The sequence below is a fragment of the Rhipicephalus microplus genome, chromosome 4, assembly GCF_043290135.1.
Source record: "Rhipicephalus microplus isolate Deutch F79 chromosome 4, USDA_Rmic, whole genome shotgun sequence".
NCBI classification, from domain to species: domain Eukaryota; kingdom Metazoa; phylum Arthropoda; class Arachnida; order Ixodida; family Ixodidae; genus Rhipicephalus; species Rhipicephalus microplus.
Genome location: NC_134703.1, coordinates 103,730,813 through 103,756,643, shown reverse-complemented (window position 1 = coordinate 103,756,643; position 25,831 = coordinate 103,730,813). Strand labels below are relative to the sequence as shown.

Below are 25,831 nucleotides of genomic sequence, written 5' to 3'. Positions count from 1 at the left end.
TGGGGCATTCTTCCGCGGGACAACGTAGTCCCCGGACCACTTTGCTCACTTTGCACTGTCTCTCGTTCCATGCTGACGCGCAATATGCTCGGGACATCAGGCACACGCAACTTTTCTTACGCCTCTTTCGTTGAATGCGAAAGAGTGCCAGTTGATCTACCTCGAGAACGGGACTCGGTATCGTAACTTTCGATATTCTGTCCTCCCTAGCGAATGGTTGGTCCCCAGATCAGCAAGGTATCGTCGCGCTGCACTCAACTTAAATATGAGCCGTGAGCGCTTCCAGTATTGATCAGAGGGAGCGAAGGCAGCGCCTCATCACGGCGGCGGCCTGCGCCGTCTCCTGGGCAACGGTAGCCCGCTAATCGTGCGCGCGCGCTTCGGTGTCTGGCCCCAGCGTCGTGCCATGAAGCCAGCTTCGAAGGGGGGATAACACAGATGCAACAGGCGACGCGGTCGGCGCTCCTCGCGCCGAAGTCGCTGGCCCGGTCCGCACTTGCCAGGCATCCTCCTTGGCGCCTGTAACAGGTAAGTTGGCGCCGGCTCTCTGGCTTGGCACCTGATGCCACTCGTCTACGGTAGTGTGCTCTAACTTGAACAATGGTTTTCCAGGCAGGTTTAAAACACGTAACGTTCGACACAGTTGCCAGTAATAGAAAGACTCTGCACAGACGGAGCCCCGTTATGTACACACCGGCTTTCACCCCAATCTTTTCTCTCCCCTTGTCTCTCTCTCACGCTCAGAGTTTCAGGGCTGTTTTGCTTTTAATATCCCGCAATGGAGTGGGCTTGCCTCTCATGCGACACGCTTTGGTTGCTCTCGGCATGAATGGTTGGTTGCTCTCTCCAGCTCTCTCTTCTCGCAACTCGCGCTTTATGTTGTATCCACTTCTGGGTCAAGGCCATCGCGGCTTTGAAAAGCTCCGGCGTTCCTCTCTTGCGAATGGGATCGCTCGTTACAGCGCCGGATAGGAGGTGCAACTGTGACTCGCACCTTTCTAAAGTATGCATTTTAGTGGGACACGTAACAAGATTAGTTGAGAGAATGTGTTTAACGGCTAGCATCTCGGTCGCTCGCTGATAAGGTGGCTCATTTCGTTCGTATCAGGTGGGTATAGGAACGCATCTTTAATACCAAGATTGTTGGCAAAAAGTGATTAGAAAATGAAAACTGTACCAACAGTTAGACCACAAAATGTACCAAATAATTGGAAGCTACTGAACGCCCTGGTGCTTTTGTACAACATATTTGATCTGCTTTCTATTGCGTATATATGTCATTTTATGCTGATCAACTTGGTTCATACCAATCTACTTTGAAATGTGCAGTCGCGCAACATAGGTAGATTCCAGTCTGGCTGCTGTACAGAAATTCCTGTAAGGTGTCGCTACGTTTCTCGTTTCGGCATGCGCAGCCTTGCGATAGCACAGCTGGGTTGCTCTACAGAGTACAATATAAATAATAAATGAAGACGACAGCCCGTTTCCACATGCTTGAAACGCTGTTGAAATAATTTGTGGAATCAGCAGCAAGGTACGACTGCCTGAATAATTTTTCCGCACGTGTCGTACTTTCAGTTTACTGACAGGTAATAATACTATTTCATGCCATATTATTTCTCAATATTTTTATAAGAAGTGTGGAACGCAAACTTACCTAAGAGCTACCTCGAACATGAATACGTAATCAAAATTTGCTTTCGGAACATGAAACCAATGAAATGTTAACGGGGTTTAATGTTAAATTTCCAGAATTTGTCAATACAAGCAATACAATGCAGAGCGGGGCTGATATTTGTACCTACTTTCATAAAAACAAGAAGAATGAGAATAATAAACCCTATTCTAACATGACCAAAAAAACAAATCGCCTCTTTACATAGAAAAAATTCAGAACACAAATTCTTTGCGTCGGCATTCGACGACAGCTGCATAGCGGTGGAAGAGAAAAATAAAAAGAGCGTGATGAATTCTTTCATTGATACATGACGTTCGCCTTGTGGAAAGAGAAAATACAATTCAGACTATACGTAGCTGCATCCCAACAAAAAACTCAAGCAGAGTTTCTGATATCAAGTTTCGTCAGGCGTTCATGTTGCTGGAGCATAGCGTGCGTGTCGGCGTCCGTCGGGAAAAATTCTTCACGGCTGCGCGCAATCACACGGTGAACTGGATGTGTGATTTCACTGTTATATTGTTATAAAAAGAAATAGCCTACATCAATCTTTGCAGATTGACTTGTGCGCACGTGCCTCATGATTTCTAACTTTTTTTTTATGGAGCGACGATTTTAGTTAGACCTTTATTGAAACCTTCATGAAAAGAGGCCTTTCAGTTTCTCAATGCTGATTGCGAAAAAATTGGGAACCTGCAACCCTTTCGACGGTGTTTGCGGCATAGTTCTCTATGTATAACCTTATAGGACAGGACGTAAACTGTGAGCACATTAAACTTAGTTCTCCCTACTGGCGCATTCTCTTAGTTTTCATATTTCAAAGCTGGCATACTTTTTTATTACAGGAGAGGATGTTTTTAAGCCGGCTGGCTATAAAGCACAGATAACTTAGTTGGGTGTAAATTTTTCCAGCGTTTCGTGAGCTGTATTCTAAAAAAGAAAGATTACGGTTTTCGTACCCATGGAATATGCATACATGTCATGTACGTTCTCTTATTGTTGGTTGTTTTTCCTTTCGGAGCCCTTCCACAGACGCTAAATACAGCTTACCTCATTCTTGACATTCTTTCTCGAGTGCTTCTGGAAGCCTCCTCAACTTACTGAAGCCTACGATGTAGCCACCTATTTCACTTCAGTGAAAGAAGATGCTATGGCAGCTTCACCATTAAGCGTTTTCATGATTGCTAACGGGGCCGTATATTCACAATATTTCTCAGCTTCAAAACTGACTGTTATACTGCCACAGCAAGTCTGTAATTCCCCCGTGGCTCATGGCTGGCCGAGTAAAGTTGTCTGTGAAGCATCAGCTATCATTTCTCAGAAGATAATGCGTTAGAAGTGCGTGTTTTGATCTGCCGATTTGTAAAACCCAACAAGAATTGTCCATCGATTCGAATACCACTTGAAAATTATTCATTAATTCCTCATTCATTTTATTTGACGTCCTGTAGTAAACTTGAAGCTATCGGAGGCGCCAGAAATTAGTCTCCCAGAACAATTTCTTGGTACGCAAGCATCCTTACGTTGTACTCCGGTCAAAATGCAGGCGCCATCTTTAAAATTGGATACCGCAACATAAAGTTAACCAGTGAAACGCCATAATCACTCTGATCTCAGGTCTAACTTATGCCCTTTGAAGAATGCAATTCTTTCTAATTTCTAAATGTTTAAAGACCTCGCGAGTCCAAACGTGCGTCGGAGGCTCTAACTACCTCGTGGGTGCAATAAATTTAGGCATAGTTGACCCAAAGGTAATGGAATAAAATTGCGGTCACCGGGGACGGATTTCGATGGTGGTGAAGCTTTGAAGGCCCGTTTAAGTAGATTTACGTGCCAATCAAAAAACCGGAAGGTTAAAAGTTTCGAAGACCTTCCCTACGACATTCTTCTTAATCATGTGGCAGATTAGAGAGGTAAAAACTAAAAAAAATATTGGAAGTTGAAAATTCTGTAAAAGTGCGTCCTGCTTACGCAATAGTCGGCTATCGATTTGTACAAGGCTAGTTTTTTTGTTTTTTTTTTTTTTAGATGTGAAGGTAGAGTTTACGGATCAGGGAAAGCTGAAAAAGCCCCTACATCTCTCAAAAGATGACAGATTTAGGTGCTCAGCCGTGGGCACAATGCGGCTTGCCAAGCACATGAGTTCGACAGTAACTATTCTTTAGGTGGTCTTGAACACATTAAGTTACGGCTTAAGATAAAGCACCAGGAGCTGCGATTCTAAATTTATCTATACTATAAGGTTTGCAATACAAGAAGTTTGTCTGCTTTTCCATGGAAACGAATACAGCTACCGCTCTCAAATTCTCGCACTAGCGAAGTCCAAATCGGGCGTTGATTCACTTCATTTAGGAAAAGTTCTCATTTCCCTGTTCCTTGCCTACGCCTTTGCAGTTGAGTTAATCGCGAGCAGGTGGCGAAATCGATTCCAAAATGTTACACGAGTCTCCTTCTCCAAATGACTTCGATCGTTTGGAAGGGCTCAAGTTTCAGAGTTGTTCTGGAGGATACGTCATTGTGTGTGTGTAGACGTTGCGAAATCTGTCAACGGTGTACTTACAATATATTGCCGTTGTTAGGGCAACTCTCCTTTACCATCACCTTCGTTTTAAACCTGTATGTCTGCTATAGGCATTGTGGATTGATAAGAAAGAGCTGCACTGCTCAGAAAAGACCGTACCAAGTTTGCTGAAATCGACCTTCAGAAGCAGGCAGGAAAAACATGCACACAGGTGCCCGTGTAGCCCGAACGCTATATGCCACTGAAGCAGGGAGGGAGACAAGCGCATCACGTTTATTTTAAATGACCCCGTCTCAATATAGTATTTTTAAAGACGATAGTCTTTTTGGGGATACTTCATCGCAAAGAACTTTGTCTATCTGTCTGTCTGCCTGCCTGTTCGCTTTTCAGACAGACAATTCAGCTACACGGCGAAAATGTAGGCACCCTCTCAACGCCCAATCATGTCGAACTTGCATCTACTTGTTCCGTTCATACTTGTAAACATTGTTAATCGAAAAGCAGATGTAAAGTATACGTTAGGTAAACATCAGTGCCTTTGTATCATTCGGTGTGTTTCTTTATTTATAAAATGCATACATACATAATTCTAGAGAACGCAGTGCTTATTGCGCTGCGCTGATTACGCGACGCTATGAGTGAAAAAGCGAGCGTTTCCGATGCTTCTCTAAAACAGCACGCTGCTGACGTCTACTGATCACTCTGAATTCTAGAAAGACTTCCACATTTTGAAACTGCTCCCAGATGACGTTCATATCTCTCGCAGCACTTACTCTCTAATTTTCTCACGCAGAACGTCAAATAAACTTTTTATTCTCTTTCTCTCCACACAGAAGACTATCGTCTTTTGACGACCTTTGCCATCAATGCACGCAGATACGTGGCCATTTTTTTTCTCATAAGCTAAGCTATGCATTCTGACGCTGCAGTCACACTGGCGCCGAACCATCAAATGAGCACAAAATCTCACAGTCACAAAAGCATCTCCTTTGGAGCGCGCTGATTGGCTACTGAGAAAAACTGGGAACGTGCGGGTGCCATTTAGAGTTCTCGTCAACGTGACCACATTTTATGGTATCCTGACATGCCTTGAGCATGAACACACCCTACTACCGTTGCCTGGTGGAAGTCTACACAAAATTTCGGTGGCGTAGACTGTATACCTACTACTACTCAGTCCTTGGTAGACTTCGGGGCCTTTTTTACGTTGAAAGATAAAGCGAGCGTCACCTCAGTGCGTTTTCAGCGCTCGTTCTTTTGCAAGCGCGTGTTTTTTGTGGTTTCAACGTTGCACAGACCGGTTATCAAACACCTTAAACCCTATGTCACCAAGGGCGGTACCATCGCCTTTCGCAATCATTTCAGGATACGGGCCCCAGAATACACATATTGCAAATTTCGTATATGCAGAGGACTCACACAGAGATCAAATATATTTTCACTAATGTGAAACCTGGGCAAGTGTGAAGTACTGGCGTATCTCAGTAGGGATGCGTCAAGAGCAATGAGAGGACAGCATAACAGACAACAAAGAGTTTCATATAAACACACCAGAGGGAACGCTGGCACTAGTGTCAGTGGGAGCTGGAACACTCGGCGCTTCAGCCAGCACGAGAATAATGGCCATCCAACGAATTTCCCTAATCTCCGTTCTTTCGGCTCCCGAAGGCTCCGTGGGCCTGAATCCACTTTGCCGCCAGACAAAGTTCAGCGAACGTTTCACCCTTACGCTTCAGCACCTCGGACCACTCACCCATTCAAATTGGTTCACAAAGATGCGTTTTTTTTTTTATTTGGAACAAAACCAAAACGCAGCGATAGACAAGGCCACATGCACGAAGACTGGGCGAATCCGTGTACTACCCATCATTCGCACCGTTATTGGTGGCTGAACGATCGCAGTGCCAGAGTTCTCTCCTATTTATTTTGGAAAGTTCTGTGGCAGACAGCGTCCAGTGCCTATTGCAAACGCAGTACATACGAGAAACAGAGTTTTTCCCGTGGCATGGTAACGTTCCGTCTAACAAAGCTGCATTCACACGATGGACGTGATCGAGAACGGATCAATTACGTGCCACGTGACTTGATTTCGAATACTTCCGCAGCCAGCCTTCACACCACAGGGGAGAATTTATGCTACAAGCAAGGATTTCGGCATCACTCCCCGGGAATCCCAACTGTGATTTGTTCTTTCATCGTTTCACCAATTACTCCGCGCTTATTGAATCTAACTTTCCAGCATTTGTCGCATCTTTTACAAACAAAAGGACTCATTCTAATCTTCTTGCCCCAATCACAATAGTCTAGTATTTTACAAAAAAAAATAAAGTTTCCTCTGACTTTCAAGCTTTGCGGCTAGAAAATCAATATTTGCACACTGCGCCTAGACAGAAGTACTGAATTCAACACTTTTGGGGCCCGGAGCTCTACGTTGCACCACAGGGGTTACGATTATCATGATGATGACGGTGATGACGAAGACTGTTGGTGCTGTCTCGCGGTGAAGTTTTTGCATACCACATGTTAAGCTCAATGAACAGTGATAAGTTTACACTTTACAATAATTAAATGATGCAATTGATTTCTGAATTTTTCGACTCATCGTCATCAAAGATTATCAACTTACACTCACAACTGTCTGTTTCAATGGCAAATCTATCAAAAACTTGCTTCGACGGCTCATAGGCTTCCATGTGAGAGAAGCAAATGACAGGAGAATAATGACACCTTAATGCGAGAAAAATACGTTGAAACATTCACCGACAGCTCATAAATAAGGCGATAGAGTAGTTAGTGCAATGCAGACTTCTTAATAATGGTAGGTGGTTCGCTTTTTTATACCACCGATGAAAAGTTATACGAGAACACAAAAAATAAAGGTATAAGTTTTGTATATACTCCTTATAGAACATAGCCGATAACGCCAATTCTTTCTCCCTAACTCTTCGCTACAAGATCTCTTTAAGAATAGACATACCTAATGCATTGGACTGAGACATAACTTCTTAGCGCTGGAAAGGGCAATGAACAAAGTGAGCAAACGTACAGAATACGTCTTGCATGTCCGCCTTAGTTTTTCTCTGTTGCCCTTTTTCCTCTAATTATGTCTCAATTAGAATCGCACCAAGAAGCCCGACTGACACCTTCTATAATACTTAAATTAGATTACTTCGTTTTCAATTACATCGCACTGGGAAGCTTGCGTTGTCTTAATTTAGCGACCACGCGGATATACCAAGCATTTTATTGGATTACTCAAACAAAACATATACTCAAGAAATTTCAATTTGAGTAGAGAAGCGATACGCGCTTTTTGTTCTTATCTCGCGGAAAGATAACGACTTGTGATATGGGCTGTGTTGTATCTTTTCCATGCTTCCTGGGCATTCCGACATACTTGCAAGCATGGAACTTTACCGGAGTCAAATATAATCACCGAATTTTAGATCTACATTTGTTCGCACACTTTTTGTCTCTTTTTTTTTTTTGCTGAACAAACTTTTATGCAACGCGCTTTTAAGTGTCTGAGTCAGCAGCTTATCGTACTTTCGGTTTCAGGGGCGCATTCTCGACTATCGTCTCCTTGTTGTTCAGTGCACGATACAAGCGAGTTGAATTCGTAAGGAGGGCGGCCACCAAAAAAAAAAAAAGGGGTGCAATGCAAAGTGCCGCTGCCCCGACGCTCCAGGGCTGGACGTGCGCACACGCAAACAAATACGAAGCAGATGCATGAGCCCTGTAGCAAAACAAGATATTTTACGTACATTGTTCTCGAATCGGCCGGTGAGGCACGAGTTTTGTCGGGTATAGAAAGCATGGCTGCAAAGGAACATGGCGAGCGAGAGTTCCTAGTGGTGCTGCCTACAGATGCTCTCAGATGCTTCACAGGCGCTTATTTCCTCTACTTCTTTCTATCGAAGGGCCTCAGGTCGATATCAATCGTGGCTCACACACGTGGTTCACCCTAACGCTTTTTTTCTCTCATCATTTCTTGGTCTGTTTGCTTGCTGATATAGTTCTGCTTCTTATGTTATCAGAGAAGGCGTTTTTTTTTTCTTTTATTGATAGGGCACCAGCAACTGACGAACTGGTTAAGATAAATAAGCAGAAATAATAAAACGATGACTAACCCAAGAGAGGAGACAAATAATCGTCCACTCGCATGTGTTCCTTGTCATTTTACAACTTTCACAAGTTGGTTATCAAGCAGCGATGCGCGAAAAACCAGTCCCGCAATCGACTCTGTTCGAGACCGATGCATGACGTATGTGTTTTTGGTAAAGCGCGCAACGGGCACCGCAAACGTTAGTTCCTAGTTATGAAAAAAAACGCAGTATAACTATATACCAACTGAAACATACCAACCAAGAAGTAGATTCACTACCTATTACTCTAAGCTTCTTTTGAATAAAAATAATAATGAAAGTTGTCTACTCAACTGAAGATCTTATTCCGACCAGGGCGAGGACATTTTAGTGGGTGTAATTTCACTAGAAGGGTAGCATTACGTGTTTTTTTTCTGATTTGATCATTAGGTTGACACACAGCACGGTGGTCTTGTGGCTACGATGATCTCGACAGACCCAAAGGTGCCGAGGTCATATGGTGGCTGCGGCAGCTGTATTCCAGTGGAGAAGGAAAGCTAGAACCCTATTTACTTAGATTTAGGCGCTTGTTGTATTCCAGGAGGTAGAATTTTCTGGAGCCCTCTCCTACGGTGCCCCTTATAATTATATTGTCGTTTTGAGGCGTTCCAAGACCAACAAATATTATTCATACAACAACGCTACGCTTTTTCATGTTGTACAGAACGCAACAGCCTAATTAACGGGGTGGCCTTCCCAATGCTTGCGAGAACCAAGAGCAGATGCAGGACAGACGCTTGTGTCCCTGTATACAAAACTATCTCGGTACGACACTGCTTCGATTGCATTCAAAAAGCACCCCCATGTTCTCAAATGAGCGCAACCATATTTTTTATTCTCCGGACTTGAATGCAGCAACATCCTTGCAAGTGCTCGGCTGCACAACTTTACGGGCTCCCCTTGCCTGACCATTCAGACGGAAATCAGGCTGTTAGGGTTCGCACGCAGTGCCCTTTAGTATGGACGACTGCAATGAATATGTGCCACTCTGATTTTACGAACTAGGCCATGCGTGGACTGCGTGGGTTAAATTTTCCTTTACACCCATTTGCCGCAACTTTCGAATTTCACCGTCACTTTCATGGCATCAGAAACATGAGATGTTCTGGAACCATTTCGCTGGCGATGTTTTCGCAAAGAAACGGCTATCTTACTAACCAGAACAAATGCGCTAAAAGCAATGATCAAAGGTCATTGTTGATATTTTGTAGCAGTCTCCTTTTTTAATTTTCTACGTTCTTCGAACAATAGGCCAGCCGTATAACATCCTGATGGCAAATAATTAAGCGTTTTATTTCTGTTATGCGTGAAAGTTAGTGTATAATCTATATTTATTTATTTATTTATTTAGAAATACTGTCAACCATCTGTTGAGGTTCATTATAGGAAAAGTACGATACACTGTAGAAACAAAGTAGGCACATAACTACATTTTCATAATGATAAAAGATGTATGCACATATACAAATCAACGAAAGCTCTGCATTCCAAACGAAAAACAAAAAAACACACCCTAATTAACACTGCAACAGATTACAATCTCAATATTCTTTGCAATAAATCACATGAATGTAAATCAATTAAATGCACAAATTCACTAACATCACCTGCATTGACTATGTTACTGGGTAACTCATTCCAGTCTTCGACGGCGTCAGGGAACAAAGGGTAACGGTACGCCTTCGTTCGCGCCAAATAAGGCTGCAGTACTCCTGCGTGGTTTGCCCTCTCGCTTCCTTTCCCACAGGTTGTTTTACGTAGTCATTTTTTTTAGTTTTGAACTCGCCTTCCAATAATTTAAAAAGAAGCTTTAATCTATTTTTACGTCTGCGCTTGTTAAGCATCTCCAGATCACAGAGTTGTAGCATTTGTGTGACTAAGTCGTTCTACTTTTATATCGAGCATATAAAGCAAGCTGCAAGCCGTTGTATCCCTTCAAGTCTACACAATTCATGCAAAGCAACACAAACAACGGGGAAATACTGGCTGACTAACTGCAACACGTGCGGTCACAAAGAAGCAAGAAGAATTCCTTTAGGCCTCTGATAGGTTCGCAAAACGGTCACCGATTTCTCGTCGTGAATGAGTTCGAAACATTTAGCATTATATGACTCATTGCAAGCGCTTAATTATTCACTTGTGTACGTTGAAATCCCGGTGCGTATGCGCTTAGCAATGCTGACGTTCAACATATTTGGTTAAAGATATTGGTTGCAACCGCTTAACGCAGCTGTGTGTCGGCTGCCCAACCCACGTATCCTGTCTTTCTTTCAGGTGCATCGCGTTGACATCTCAGCAAAGACGGCTATCCCTCGCTCAACTTAACGAGATCGATGTTCAAGACTGCCAGAAAGTAGGGTTAGGCAGCCCCCAATTATTCGTCTGAAAATAAAAAAAACATAAAACAAAGAAAAAGGTACAACAAATAGCATCACTTCTATGTTTTGTCGTATGGTAATTTTTATAACTTACACTAAAAACTAAATGGTCACTTCAGTAACTGAAGAAAAAAAAAGAAAAGGTTTCAAAAATGAATGGACAATGGATTCGCCAACGTTAGTTGCGCCACCATGCACCGTCAAAGAGTGAGACGTGGCGTGACCTATAACATACAGGGCGGAGTGACGTAGATATATCACGTATCGCCTAAATAGCTTATAAGATTAAAAGCTTAACCCCTAGTACTCGTTGCTAACTTTTAACGTAAAGGTGAGAGGTAAAACGTCAAGCACTTGAATTCACAGAAAACAGAAAAGTAATTCATCAGTAGAAGTTCATAACAATCACAAAATAGAGGGGTTATTAAATCCTACCATTATATGCTGCATCAGCGGTTCCTATCTTGTGCGTTGGTACGTCAAGAGACGTTAGCTTCACTTTTCCGAAGAGGAGAGCATTAAAATTCAGGAGGCAGCTCATCGGAAAACAGAGGTTTCTGCTAGGGAGTTGGGACTTAGCTACTTGAAAGATTTCAATAAACGAAGAAAAGAACTCTACAGAGAGTACCGATCGCTTTAATAAAAAGAGCTTGTTATGGCGGCTTCAGTGAAGCCTGAAATGAGCGTAGTTGCGCAAGTAGGAATGGTTAGTGTTTTTTCAAAGTCCTGTTTTTATTGAAGTGTCACTGAGTGCGTTACAGATAAATCATTCTTTTAATGCATTCTATTTTTTTTTCTCTTTTTCGAGTCCTTTCCACCACTTTTGTAAATGCTGACTTTTTCTTCTGTCGCTTATGATTTCATTTTCTATTTTATTTGTTATGTCATTTTTCTTCTACTTTTGCAGTCTATTCCACCATAAGCCCTTTTTTTCTGTTGTTGCTTTTAGTGGTAGCGCTAGATTTTCTTCCTCCTTGCGTGCATCACTCAGAGGAATGCTGAATTCTTTTCGCTTAAGGTACTCTGCAATAGTCAAACATTTTCGCTTAAGGCATGCTGCAATAGGCAAACAGTTGTAAAGTCTCAACTAGGTATATGGCGCATTGAAGGTGAGCCTTTCTTCATATTTGGCTCTATCCATTCTAGAAAGATAGCCAGCCCTGCTACCGATACCACATATTGGTTTTCATGCTGCCTACAAGCTACAACACAAAACATGCACATCAATAATCTGACACCACAAGTTGACTGCTATGAACGGGATTACGACAATTATTCAGCTGGATATTGTAACGACACTATTACAACGTTTTTTTGTCTCTCTCTCTGTGTGTGTGCTCGAAAAAAACGCTAGAACATCGATTCAAATGAACTGATTTTCCTTAAATTGCTGTACTGACCTCGCATTTTCATAAGCCGTAACGTTTCTAAATTGACCAACCTCAGTCATCGATTTCAAGCCAACAGACAGCTGCATGTGTTCCGCACTGATAACGACTCCCTCTTTCTTATCTCTTTCTCTCCGTCCTTTAATTCGTCTATCCCCAGAATAGGGTTGTAAATAACATGCACGTCTGACTGAACTCCTTGTCGTCTCTTCCTTCCTCTTCTTCCTCGGCCTCAAAGCTGAATATTCTTCGTATTGCTTTTCTATAATGTGGTAGTTGGCTGACAGGCCAATTTTACAATGCCTGTATGGAACATTTCTGTCTGGTCATGTACATTTATTAGATTATTTCATACATTCAGGGTGATGCCTTAAAGTAGTTAATTTAGCCAGAGGTGCTTTGCAGTGGGCGTCCTTGAATAAATCAAACAATGCGAGGGAGTAAAGTGTAAAGCTGCAATTTTCAGCTACTGGAATCCTACTTAAAGCGTTTCAGACACTGTGTCCGCACAATGCCAGTGCACGTGACGTTTTACAGAGGAGCGATCGATTCAGTGCTCCACTGTGAACATTCGCCATATTACCTTCGAGGTCAGAATCGTTTAATTCGTTTTAATTTAAAGCAGTGAGTAATCTCTTATTTCGTGGCATGACACGAGTGAAACGCCGTGTACTAGAAGTGGACGCTGGGAATGTGAATTTCTGCGCCCTGCGCGTGTTGCGAAACTGGATACATTGTGTATAAACGGAGAAGTTGTAACGTCAATAAGAAACAAAATAGAAACACACGAAATTGAGTTGTTCGGATCTCACATGCGTGGGCAGCGTAGCCCCCCTGAGTTGTCACGTCGCAAGTTAATCGATTCACGCCAGGCGTGCCGTTGGGTAAGGCTTTCGCGTATTGCGTAATTCACGAGTGCGGCCTTAGAATGAAAAGAAGTGATCGTGTTCGGCACGCCATAATACCACTTACCGAGGCCTGCACTTGGGATTTTGTGAAGGGGCTGCGCCTCTGCGAACAAGCTGAACTCTTTGAGCCCAGACAACTGAAATGCCAGCTCAAACGTCGATAAACTTTCGGTGAGCTCTCACTTGAGGATTCTTTCTGCGTGTATTACGATATTCTCAAAGGTCAGAAACCTTTATTGCTGAAGATGCGTGCCATTTTACGCAGCGCTCATTGAATTCGCAATTGAAGTGTCATGTCAGAAGAATAAGACTATTATTGCGGCAATTTTCAAAAGAGAAAACAGTCTGGCTGAGTTTACTGGGCGGCCGAAGCTACTAGATTATTCTGCTTAGCTTCAGTGAACTGCAGAAAGAAAGACTGAAAGTATTGGCGAAGATATAAGGTGAGGGCGTTGCTGTTATACTGCAATATATATACAAGACCGACTCCAACGCCAGTTCGTTGCATGTAAAAGCAAGTAATTTAGAACATTCTGAGTCAAGACAAGTTATTATTATTATTATTATTATATTATTATTATTATTATTATTATTATTATTATTATTATTATTATTATTATTATTATTATTATTATTATTATTATTATTATTATTATTATTATTATTATTAAACCGATACTTCAGATATACCATTCAGTTGCTCTCAGCGAGAGGCCTACCTGTTTTGACATCTAGAGCGCATTTCTGCCTTTTATGATCTCGTGCATATGGTTTAGGCTGCATTTATGCATTTACCTTTTCATACAATGCTTTGAACTCGTACCAACAAAAAATGGCATAAACGAGCGCACAGGCAAACATCATCCTGTGCTGTGAAGAACCATATGTGAGCACTTGCTATCTTCCTCCTACTTCTCCTTCTTCTTCATCTTTCGCCAATGTAGCATAACAAATCAAAAATTCGTTCTACATAATACCTTCCCCTTTTGCTGTCATTAAGCTCTTCCTATATTAGGGATAACCTCGGGGAGCTTTAAGACACATATTACTCGCTCGGGTCAGGTATCTGTAAAAATACTCAAGAACTGTGAAAAAAAAAAAGAAGGCAACTCAACGTTACTCGTTCTCGTATTTACTGAGAAGTAACAGGCAATAAGACAGAGAAAGGTATAGGGTATAGCGATTGTAGTAAATGTAACGTAATCACAGAAAACAACGTGGCCGAAAAGATAACTTGTCGTGGGCAATGAACGAACCTGCGACCTTTGAATGACGCGTTCGTTGTTCAACCAACTGAGCTACCACGGTGTTACGTATTGTTATTTCCCCTCAATTTTGTGTCCAAGAAATAAAAATGAGCCCTAAATTATTGCATATGCAGCGGAAGCACAGAGAAAACTTAAAGGTAGAAGACAAAAAGGTTGCAGGCAGCACAGACACAAAAAAATTACGATGAACGTCCTCTATTCAGCGTGCACAGTGAGAAATTGGCCCACATTTTCTAGAGACCAAATTTAATTGGCCTGCTTCAGTCAAAAATTGCGTTTATAAGCTTCGGTGAAATAATGATCCTTGCACAAATCAATCGATGAAAAGTTGCCATGACAAGTCTCACTTAACTAGTGATTTAACACAGCAGAAAACGTATCGAGTTGTAGCTGTATTCTGCTTGAAATTAACACTCATTAAGGCCCCACTGCACTAAATCAAAATGTAGATCTTTTTGACGTCAGCTTGATTGTAACGTGATCAGTCTAACAACGTTCCTACAATAATTCAAAAGTTTACGCACTTTCTTAAGGATAATATACAGCCCAGCTCATGCTTAATCACAGTTCCCATTTTCGTCTTTTTCGTCTAAGAGGCATTCGAGTATGTAATACTGGTAGGAAAAAATTTAATCTGAGTGACATCTCGTTTTCTTCTGTACTTCTTTGTTTTTTTTTAAAGCACCTTTACTTCTTTTGAGCAAAATTTATAGTTGTACTTGTTTTCTTTTTTTCTAATGATAACATTCAATAAGGGCGCTTTGACAAGATTTTTGGAACCCAAAACTGTCCTTTTTGTATTCATACACATTTTTGTGTTAAGGCTTTCAAACTTGCAAACTCTCTGTGTAGTCAAAACCAACAAAGTCTCCCTGCCTACGAACGACACGTAAAGATGGCACTCTCGAGTGCGTACGAGCGTATTTTTCCTTCACCTGGAATAAACAGCGAGTTGTAGAAGACGGCATTTGGCAATTTTTGTGCTCATCAAGTCGCTTCAATACAACAAAAAGAAACAATTTTGAGGTCTTATGTGACAAATAGCGATGGTTGTTATGATGCACGCTATAGTGAATGATTCTGGATTAATTTTGACATGACAAATTTCAGTATAGCGAGCGTTATGCGCAGTTACTCGATATCACCGCGTCGTGTCGCTACTAAACTGCCCCCAACAACACGGCTGGCTTCACAAGTCGGCGATAAATTTGGAGCTCTCTCAGAGTCACTCAAGAAAGGTAGTTTGCACTTAGTGCTCACTGAGACTCAAACTCACCAAAATTTTCCTCAACAGGGCTCACTGCAACTCAGAGTCACTATTAAATGCGAAACATTTCTTAGCGATCTTCGGCGACTTAGAGCGTATCTATCTATCTATCTATCTATCTATCTATCTATCTATCTATCTATCTAGCCGCTTATAATTTTTGCCTATCCTGGCCGTTTTGATAATGGTATCAACACCAAACTTGGCACGCCATACATTGACTGTATGATGAGCAATAGTGACTAGTCATAACATGAAAATCATGACATGTATGTGATGAATGTCATGATTCACATTTCATGGCCTTGCTGATCTTGCGGTGGTTTCGTTCACGTGGCATGTTGCCAAACTGGTATGGTATGACATGACTGCATGGCGAACACAAACGACAGACCCTAACATGCAAATCATGACATCCGGGTCATGTAACAACATGACTACATGCACACTTATGATACGCTCATGGCCGTTTCGCTAGGTTCACTTTTTAAAATTTCGGTATTACGGGACGCCAATTGATGACGAAAGTATGTGACTGGTGCAAGCATGATAATCATGACATGCCTGTCATGTAACAATATAACTACATGCCACACTCATGATGCGCTCGTAGCCATTTCCCTAGCTTCACAAATGCCCAATTTTGTATTACGTCACGTGAATGGATGACGATCGTAATGTTACTGGTGTAAACATGATAATCGTGAGATGCGTGTCATGTAAGAACATGGCTACATGTGACACTCAAGCGACAATACAATTTGACGTGACCCTGCACACGTGCGTGCCGGTGTTCGTTTCATCGCGTCACGCCGGTGATGCCATGCGAGGCACCGATCTACCTGCCGTAGATTCGCAGGCACGCGCCGCGCTGCGTTGCTTTGACGCATGCGCATTTGAGCGCACCTGGGGTCCCTCTTCATCACAAAAAGAGAGAGAGAACTTTATTAAAGGTACTGGAGGAGCCTGGGTACCCCTTACGGAAGCTGGCACGGTGCCTCCACCCATGTGGGGACTTGGAGTCGGAGCTCGCCAGCCGCATTTTGTGCCTTCTGGACGGCCTGGTGTTGAAGGGTCCTGTCAGGGCTCCTGAGGTGGTTGATCCGGCCGTCCTCGGTGGAAGGAGACCTGAAGCAATCGTTTAGCACGGGACATTGCCACAGCATAAGATTTAAGTCACACTTCGTATGTTGACATTTAGATTGATTGATTGATTTGTGAGGTTTAACGTCCCAAAACCACCATATGATTATGAGAGACGCCGTAGTGGAGGGCTCCGGAAATTTTGACCACCTGGGGTTCTTTAACCTGCACCCAAATCTGAGTACACGGGCCTACAACATTTCCGCCTCCATCGGAAATGCAGCCGCCACAGCCGGGATTTGATCCCGCGACCTGCGGGTCAGCAGCCGAGTACCTTAGCCACTAGACCACCGTGGCGGGGCTGTTGACATTTAGGGCAATCTGGCCTTGTATCTGGGAGGTATTTGCTGCAGATATAGGGGCTAGCGTAACTGTGCGCTTTGAACACTCTAAGCGTTAATTGATGTGCTTTATTAGGTGTTGAGTGAGGTAAGGAGAATTCTTTTCTGGATAATTTATAGTGCGAGCAAATCTCGAGATAGGAGAGGAGTGGCTCTAGGTGCATGTTGGGGTCCCCGGCCGGTGAGCCAGCCCGCGCCCCCACGCGGCGCGTAAGATCCCGCGCGAAGGTATGGGCCAGCTCATTGCCGTTGGCGACTACTGTTTGAACGTTGAGGCCTTCATGCCCCGGGAACCCATGGTTGTGCTTGTCTGCGTTCATTTGAATGGATGCTAGAATGCTTAAGGCCACCTGGCATAGTGTACCATGGCGGTATGCCAGTGCAGCGGGTTTGGATTCCGTAAATATTGTGTCGCACTGAGGGAGGGCTAGAGAAAGATCAATGGCCACTTGTTCGGCTTTGCGGGCTTTCATTGTTTTTATAGTAAAATCATTGATGGCTGTCTCGTCGGGGGCGACCGCCGCAGCCACAAAGTAGAGCTTGTCTGCATATCTAGCGGTGTCTGCAAAAGCCACGTCTACTGCGTGTAGGGTGGCTGCTTGTAGTAAGGCTTGAGCGCCTGCTCTTCTTCGAGTTTGATCATGCGCCGGGTGCACGTTTCCAAGAAAGGGTAGTACGGAGACCTCAGTGCGAAGGTGTTGTGGTAATGGTGTTGGATCGATGACTTGAGTTGGGATAGGAAGACTTACGTGTGAGATGAGTTCCCGGCCCGCAACTGTTGAGGAATGGCGTATGATTTGGGACATTCTTTGTGCTTGTGTGATTTTTTGAACGTTTTATGTAACCAAAGGGCTAGCCGACGCTGTGTGCTTGTCGTCATAGGTAGACCAAGTACTCTTCTCGTGCATTTTCGGATGAGGTTGTCTATTTTTAGTTTCATGCCATTGCTCCAGGGGTTGAGTGCAGGCCACGTAGTAAACGTGACACAGTAAGGACGCGTGAAAGATGCATAGCAAGCTCTCTTCTGTACGTCCTCCGTGTCTTTTGGCAACGCGTCGGACGAGCTAAATCATTGCCTCAGCTTTTTTGGTGAGATGTGCGGTCGTTAGGTCGTGTCTGCCATTCTCCTGCAAGGCAACGCCCAGAACTCGAACCAACGACACTATTGGTATATTAGAGCCGTCCGCTGTGGAGAGGTGTATGGTTGGTTCGCCGATGTATCGGCCGTGTTGTTGTGGCAGAAGCAGCCACTCAGACTTAGATGCGTATCATCTTTCCCGGAATCTAAGCTTTCGCTATACCGTGGCCACTTAAAAGAAGCAAAGTGCCTCTAGAACTCCGCATCATGACGCTAACAAGATTTGTTCTCCTTTTACTTCCTATAAGTGCCCTTCAGCGAGGCGCAACCTCCACTTAAAGACGAGTATTCGAGGACTCCTCAAGACAAGAAAAAACAAATTGAGATTAAGCACTTGTATCCCATTTGGCGGCGTGGTGCTGGGCAATCTGCGCCGTGTAAGCCGCTTATGAAGCTGCAGAAGCCGGGACGAAGGTTGAGTGGGAGATGAAATGTAACGAAGTGTGCGGGTGTGCGTCAAGCGTTGGCAACGCGGGCTTCTTTACAGCGTACAGTACACGTTTCAATGACTTGACTCCGTGTAAACAGCCTACATCTATACGTGCGTCTTGTTTCAACGTGTAAAGTGGTCGCAATCTTTATCGCGAAGGCTTCGCTGTTCGACGTTGGTTTAAGAGCATTACTTTATACTTGCAATTATAAAGTCATCAACTGGTAATGCTCGAACTGGCGAGCACATGGGCAAGATGCCATATGAAAAAGTAAGTGCATGTAGGCGGAAGCATCATAGTAGATTTATTATTATGCTACTATGATGCATGAACTATCTCACCCAACAAGTAACTTTTTTGAAGGAGGAAGCGCGGCAAATCGCGGCTTTTTAAGAAACCAAGCCGTGCGAAGGTCACTTGTTAACTTGGATATATACACCTTTTCTGTAGTATAACCTAGAGTTGAGTTTGTAGGTAGGTATTCATGTTAAAGTGTGAGGGCTTTGCTTCGAATCAGCACTACGCGGCATATTCCCGAAAAACTTTCGAGGAATTAGTCATGTAACGCATAACCACGTACCGCTAGTCGCAGGACATTTTCCCGAGTTTGTGGTGGCATCCCTTTTTCCTTGCATCCCTGCTTACATTGCACGCCCTGTCTCATTCACATAAATACCTCTCCTAATATCGAGAGTGGCTTACTGAATGGTTACATTCAAGACTGGATGAGTGGCGTGCTAATGTCAGTGGAGTGACGTCATATGCACTGAAAAAGTGCTGCGGAGTCTTGAAGTGAAATGGTATTACCGAAGCACCCCAACGCCGGTGCGTTACCTTACCAGCATTTCTTCAATGTGCAGGAATTCTTTACGCACTGCAAGCCCTTTTCGAGTCTATCTGCACATTTATCTGTCTATATATTTATCTAGCCGCTTAGGTCTGGGTGCTCTCGTGACCCTCTCCTTGACTTGGAGTGAACCAAAATTTGTATGGGAAGATATGACGCACTGGTCAAGTCATGAATAATGTCACAATCCCGTCGCGTGCATGGTCAAACGTTTTCCGTGAGACCTTGTCACATTCCCGCGGGCGGGTATACGTGCCACTGTACAGCATAAGAGGCTTCGCCCCTAAAAAAATGAAATAGAAAAAGACCAAGAAGCCATAGAATCTGACAGTCCGACCACAGTCAGCATAGCGTTTATCTTCCAGCACATTTTTTTTTTCTTTGGCTTAACGTTTACCCTTGTACTCGATTTATATCTCGTGAAAGCGATGTAGGCGCTTCGTTCATTTTTATTATTTTGTGAACCGGGACATAAGGTGTACGCGAAAAAGGCGTGGGCTTCGAACACACCTTGACCTTTCATGTCTATTGCAGTAAAATTAAAAGAAGGAAACTATAGAAAACAAGAAGTATAGATAGAAAGATAGAGGATACACACGCAGAATACACGTGAAGCCAAAGGGTACCAACTCAGCCAAACCCACGCAGGGAAGCACACACCGCTCAACCATGAGCGCTGCATCCTTATCGTATCTTAGCTCTAGAGCTCGACAGCAACTCGAGCTTCTGCCACAATATTTGTGTTGCCGTCTTTGCTCACTTGTTTTTGTATCTGCACGCGAAACTATTTTTTTTTGGCGTTGGCTCTCTGAGTTTCTCATGCACTCCTCGATTTGCGGACTCGGCGACTTATCCTTCCTAGAGCTTGGAAAAACAAAAACAACATTGCTTCAGTTGTTGGGCCTCGTCGAGTATGTGTCAGGCCTAGCAGCCCACTGGCTTCCGTCAAGACACGTAGTTCAACACACCCAGACTCTCACTTACCTTGACTATTTCATCTTATTATTGTTACTTGCACGTCCTGCGTCATGAGTGAGCAAACATTCATGTTTTCTAGCCAACGCACACATGCAAACGGAAAGACTGCGAGAATACAGCCGCTGGCAAACCTCACTTTCTCTTCCCAAAGCCTGAATCTGCACCCCGGGGCTATAAGTTGAAATATAAGGCACCAGAATAGAAATCTAGCTCGCGAACATCATGCACTGTTCTCTCGATATGAAAGTCTGTGCGTAGAGATGAAACAAAACCTCTTTGAGAAAGAGCTTCCGTCCCCGAAAAGCCTTAAGGTCCGACTTTTTTCTCTTCTTTTGCGAGCATACGCGTTAGCCGTACCCCTTTCTTTGTATATCTCTGTGACGCTGTGTACACACTATCAAAGCGTTGTTTTGTTATTGTTTTTGGCCTGTCATGTGACGTAGTTTTATAAATTATAGCGGAATTGATTTGCCGATCGCTCTTTCTGACATGGGTTGCGCAAGCTCGCACGCCCACGTTTTCAGCGTGCGTGCTGTATGTGTAATTTGCTGGTGATTCTCCAACACAAATAACACTTACAACATAATGCTAACAAGGTAACACCATTTCGCTGTAACGAAGTTCTCTACATACTTAACAGTTTAAAGCACACGATTAACCCTTATACATATCGTGCCGACCTCTAACAGTGAAAATCAAGCCATATGACGTTCTAAAGTAGCTGTTTCACCAAGAAAGAAAAGTTTTTTAACTTTATAAAATAAGTAGTTAAAAAAACGTGCGCTGCCGTGTCTGTAAAATACGTCAGCCTCGTTACGCAGTCCAGACCTTTAACACAATAATGTCCAGATACAGTCACACTGCACCAAGATATCGTTACGCTGACGTGCTTTCTGAACGCGGGTACTTCATATGAACAAATTTCATAAAAGTGTTCTTCACAATTGATCTGCCAAACCCATGCTCACAATGAAATGAAACCATTTTTTTTTAGCTGAGACAACCGCGTTTCGTTTATGTTCCTACTACACACTAAAAAGTGACGATTTCCTTTTAGTCTTTTTGGTAAGGTCTGTCTTGCCTCATGCGCAACTTTTTTGAAGCCACACACTAACACTTTTCAAGGAGTCTTGACGGTCTTTTTGAGATGGGGTTTTCCTGAAGAGATCCATAGTGTGCCTTTAAACTAGGTAATATACGCAGCAAGTCGGAACTCGCATAAAAAAAGATACTGGTAACCTTTGTTTTTTTTCTTTTTTTGCAAAGTGCACAAGTGGTTTTTGTGAATTCAATGTTACAGCTTTGCAAAATAACTTACCATGAACACGTTTTCAACAATTACTTCTGTTCAAGAAACGCAAAAACGCCTGCGATACAGTGCATTAATGAGTGTTAACAGCTACACAATGGCATTTAGTAGCGTAAGCTACACTGGCCGCGATCGAGCACTTTCCGATGCCATGTCGAGAGCCGTGCTGCACATGACTGAGGATCATTTACGTCACACGACGCACAGCTGGTCGCCGGAGAAGGCCTGGAAGCTCCTGCAGTGACGTGGCCCTAGCATGCCGCTTGACTCGCGTCAGCTCGCTCGCTATTCAGTCCGTCCGTCGATCTGCTTGTCCGTATACGCCTGTCCATTCATCCGTCTGTCTGTCTATTCATGTGTAGCTCACGCTACGTATATCCTGGCATAGCCAAGCTTAGTTACTGCTAATCTCTGGAGCCTGCGTTCCTCCTTTAAAATATGGATTTTTAGAAGACTTGTGAGAGCTCGTAAAACTTTTCCTTTAATGAAGATGAAAAATTGGGCTACCTGTTGATTTATTGTATCTAACAGCGAGCAAATCCAGACTTAGACTAGAAGTGGGTACGGTACAGCATTTTCAACTGAAGTTTCATTGAGAAACAGGAAAACTTATAACAGATGATCAGAACACCTCGTGACTGAGCCAGCCTCTTCATTCGAGCAAACATTTTTATAGAGCGCATCACAGCTTTGTCAAGTGGACACAATCCTGCCAAAACAATATTCAAAAACACATGATACAAACGTAACCAAAATACCGGGCTTAAAATCACGAAAGATCTTTAGCCACTATGTAATATGGAAACTTCGTTATCCAGGAAGGCAATGAATAGCTGGGAGACACATAGAGACCCTTTGTTATTTATTTTAAAAAACGCATTCATAATTTCTTGTTATAGCTTGTGTAGATGTCTGAAGAGCAAGTTGTTCTTAACAAAAAGTGGGTGGTACTCATGATCGTCACAATTACTGATTGATATGTTGGGTTTAACGTCCCACAACCACTATATGATTACAAGAGACGCAGTAGTGGAGTGCTCCGGAAAGTTCGACCACCTGGGGTTCTTTAACGTGCACCCAAATTTCAGCACACGAGCCTACAGCATATTCGCCTCCATTGAGAATGCAGCCTCCACAGATGGGATTCGATTCCGCGACCTGTGGGTCAGCAGCCGAGTACATTACACTAGACCCCCGCTGCGGAGTGCGATCGTCACAATGCATAGACAAATGCGAATGAGCCAATTCTTTCAATTCACTGCCATATTTTCTCAGCCGAATATTCACACATCGCCCGGCCTGACCTATGTATTCACGACCGCATGATAATGACATTGAATACACAACATTCTACATGCAAAAGAGAAACTTCAAAGCATGGTTCGTGGTGCATTGCTCATCTGTTCTACTCTTTTTTTTTCTGTTTAGGCGCGCAGTTCTTGCCTGAAATATTCTCTTTAGGTTTGTTTTTTGATCCCAAACCCGACGTTTATCCTAAACATAAATTCAAAATTTGTAATTCTGTGAGAAAAAGAATAGACCTATGGGAAACAAAACAGCTATATTTTTTTCTTTTTATTTCACTCGGAAGGAATGCCTCTTGATTTTGCGCAGCAGCTTATCGCAAGTCATAGAAATGACAGAGTCAGGAGAGCCTGCTTCTCGCAGCCTCGCCACCTGATCGCCACCTGAGACAAACCATGGCGACAACACTTGTTGAGGTCGGCCCTTATAGCAGAAGGTGTGATACCACGTTCGTTATGAAGCTCTTTGCAGCAATATTAAACCTACTGAGACAACGTACTGAACTGTAATAACATTCCAAAACGAGCTCAGAGGGACCAAACTAATTTTTTGCCTGTCAAAGAGTTGCAAGTTTATCACAATTCATGTATCTACACACATTCTATCGCTTGTGCAAAAGGTTAGAAAATATTTTTTGCCTGACATAATTTATAATCGCCATAAAAAACTTGACATAGAAGCAGCAGGAGTGCATTCGCACACACAAGTCGCCCTGTGACTTAGTTGCAACCCAGAAAATCTTCCATCTGGCACCATACCAGCCTATAGCACAAGAAAGCTGCGTAAGCAAGGTAATGGAGAGGATGCTGCTTACACACATAGAATGGTACCGGGAACATTACAACATCTATCCTGATGCTATGGCTCGCGTTCTCCGAGGTGGTCTTCAATCGATAGCGTCATTGACTTAGTGACCTCTGTTCAGCAGCAGAAAGCTAAGAAGCGGAGGTCGGTAGCTATGTTTTTAGACGTGAAAGGTGCCTATGACAACATGACCATGAGGCTGTCCTCCATGCTCTCGAAGCAGCTGAACTTGGAGGTGGTGTCTTTCGATGGGTAAAAAGCTACCTCACCAAAATATCCATGTTTGTTTCAACTGAAGATGGGCCTACTAATAAGCATTTCACAAGTCATAGGGGGCCACAAGGCGGCGTTTTGAGTCCGACTCTTTTCAACCTGGTTCTGGTGGGGCTCACCGAAATACTGCCACAAACAGCTTATATATCTCTATACGCTGATGATATTTGCATTTGGGCGTCCTGTTTCACACGGCATCAAGTGAGCGCAGCAATATAGAAGCCGGCTACAATGATAGCGGCATACCTTCGACAGCAAGGTTTGACTATCGCCACACAAAAATGCGCAGCGGTGGCGTTTACACGCAAACAGATGTCTTTCTACCCATTGTGCATCGATGGCAGATCAATCGCATAAAAGAGCAGGCATAGATGCTTAGGTGTCATAGTAGATTGTGACCTAACCTTGAGCTCACATGCCGCATACCTGAAGAAAAAGCTCATTGGTATTAGGAATGTATTCAAGTTTGTTGCAGGAAAATTATGGAGCCCATCCATGCACTCTAGCTTTATGCAACCCTTCTTCTCAGACTTCGGTACAGCCTTCCTGCTCTGTTCAACACATGCAAGACCAACATCTGTGACCTACAGAGCATACAAGCCTACTTCGGACATGTCTTGGCCTTCCAAGATGCTTATCGACAGTGGCAACTATTGTTCTCGCACGAGAACAGCCGCTCACAACGCATATCATTGCCGAGGCGCTGATAGCGCATATTCGGCACTTATCACGGCTTCCGTCACATCATTTAGCGTGTTTTACAGCGCGGAGGCCCCATTATTCGTTCTGCGGTATTGTGACGAAACATCAGGACATATTACCGCCTGACTTCAGGAGGAAGCAACAAAATGGAGAAGGCAGGGAGGTTAACCAGAAAGACATCCGGTTGGCTACCTTACACTGGGGATTAGGGAAGGGGACGAGAAAAACGAGAAAGAGGGAAGAAAGGGAGAATAAAACAAGGGGGGGGGGGGAGAGACTGACAGTAATTTCACTGCAGCGTGTAGAACTCTACCGCATGTCAGAGGCGTTCACACAAGCCTTTCTTTCTCAGGAAACACAGCAGAGCTTTCACTGCCTTGTGGGCTGTCGAGGCATGTGGACATTGTTGTAATAGCACCTGCACAGAAAGAGGCCGATCATCCAGTCGCCGCATTGCGTTGGCAAGTACTTGTCTATCTGAGGGAAATCGAGGACAATGGCACAGCAGGTGTTAGATATTTTCGTCGGTGCCGCAAACATCGCGCGCCGCACAGTCAGTAATTCTGGTTAACGTGGTATAAGCTTTCGTGAAAGCAACTCCCAGCCACAGGCGACAGAGAAGCGAAGCTGCACGTCGATGTAGGCCGGGTGGAAGCCGGAGTTGTAGTGAAGGGTCGAGCCCGTGCAGTCTTTTACGTCGTATGCTTGGTGTGTTCCACTCAGTCAGTGTGAGACTGCGTGCCAGTTGACGAATCTGCCTCGCCGCATCCGCTCTTGAAAGCGGAATCGGAATGCTGTTCGCTTATTTATGCGACGTGCGAGCAGCATGATCAGCAGAATCATTACCATCTATACCACAATGCCCAGGTAACCACTGAAAGACGATGTCATGGCCTTTTGTATTAAAAGGTGGTGAAGTTTCACGGTTTGGTAGGTCAACTGGTCGTGACATCCGCGTCGGAGAACTGATATCAGTCACTGTAACGCTGGTTTTGAGTCAGAAAACACAG

The 25,831-nt window shown here is 43.6% G+C and overlaps 1 protein-coding gene across 1 annotated transcript in view; it reads left to right on the top strand.

Annotated features, from left to right (window-relative positions):
- The first annotated feature begins 395 nt into the window (after positions 1-395).
- Positions 396-25,831, top strand: part of rsh (Rap GTPase activating protein radish) — a 192,203-nt gene continuing 166,767 nt past the window's right edge. Inside the window, exon 1 of the mRNA XM_075893404.1 lies at positions 396-528. The gene's annotated coding sequence lies outside the window, so the exon portion shown is untranslated. The remainder of the gene's footprint in view (positions 529-25,831) is intronic.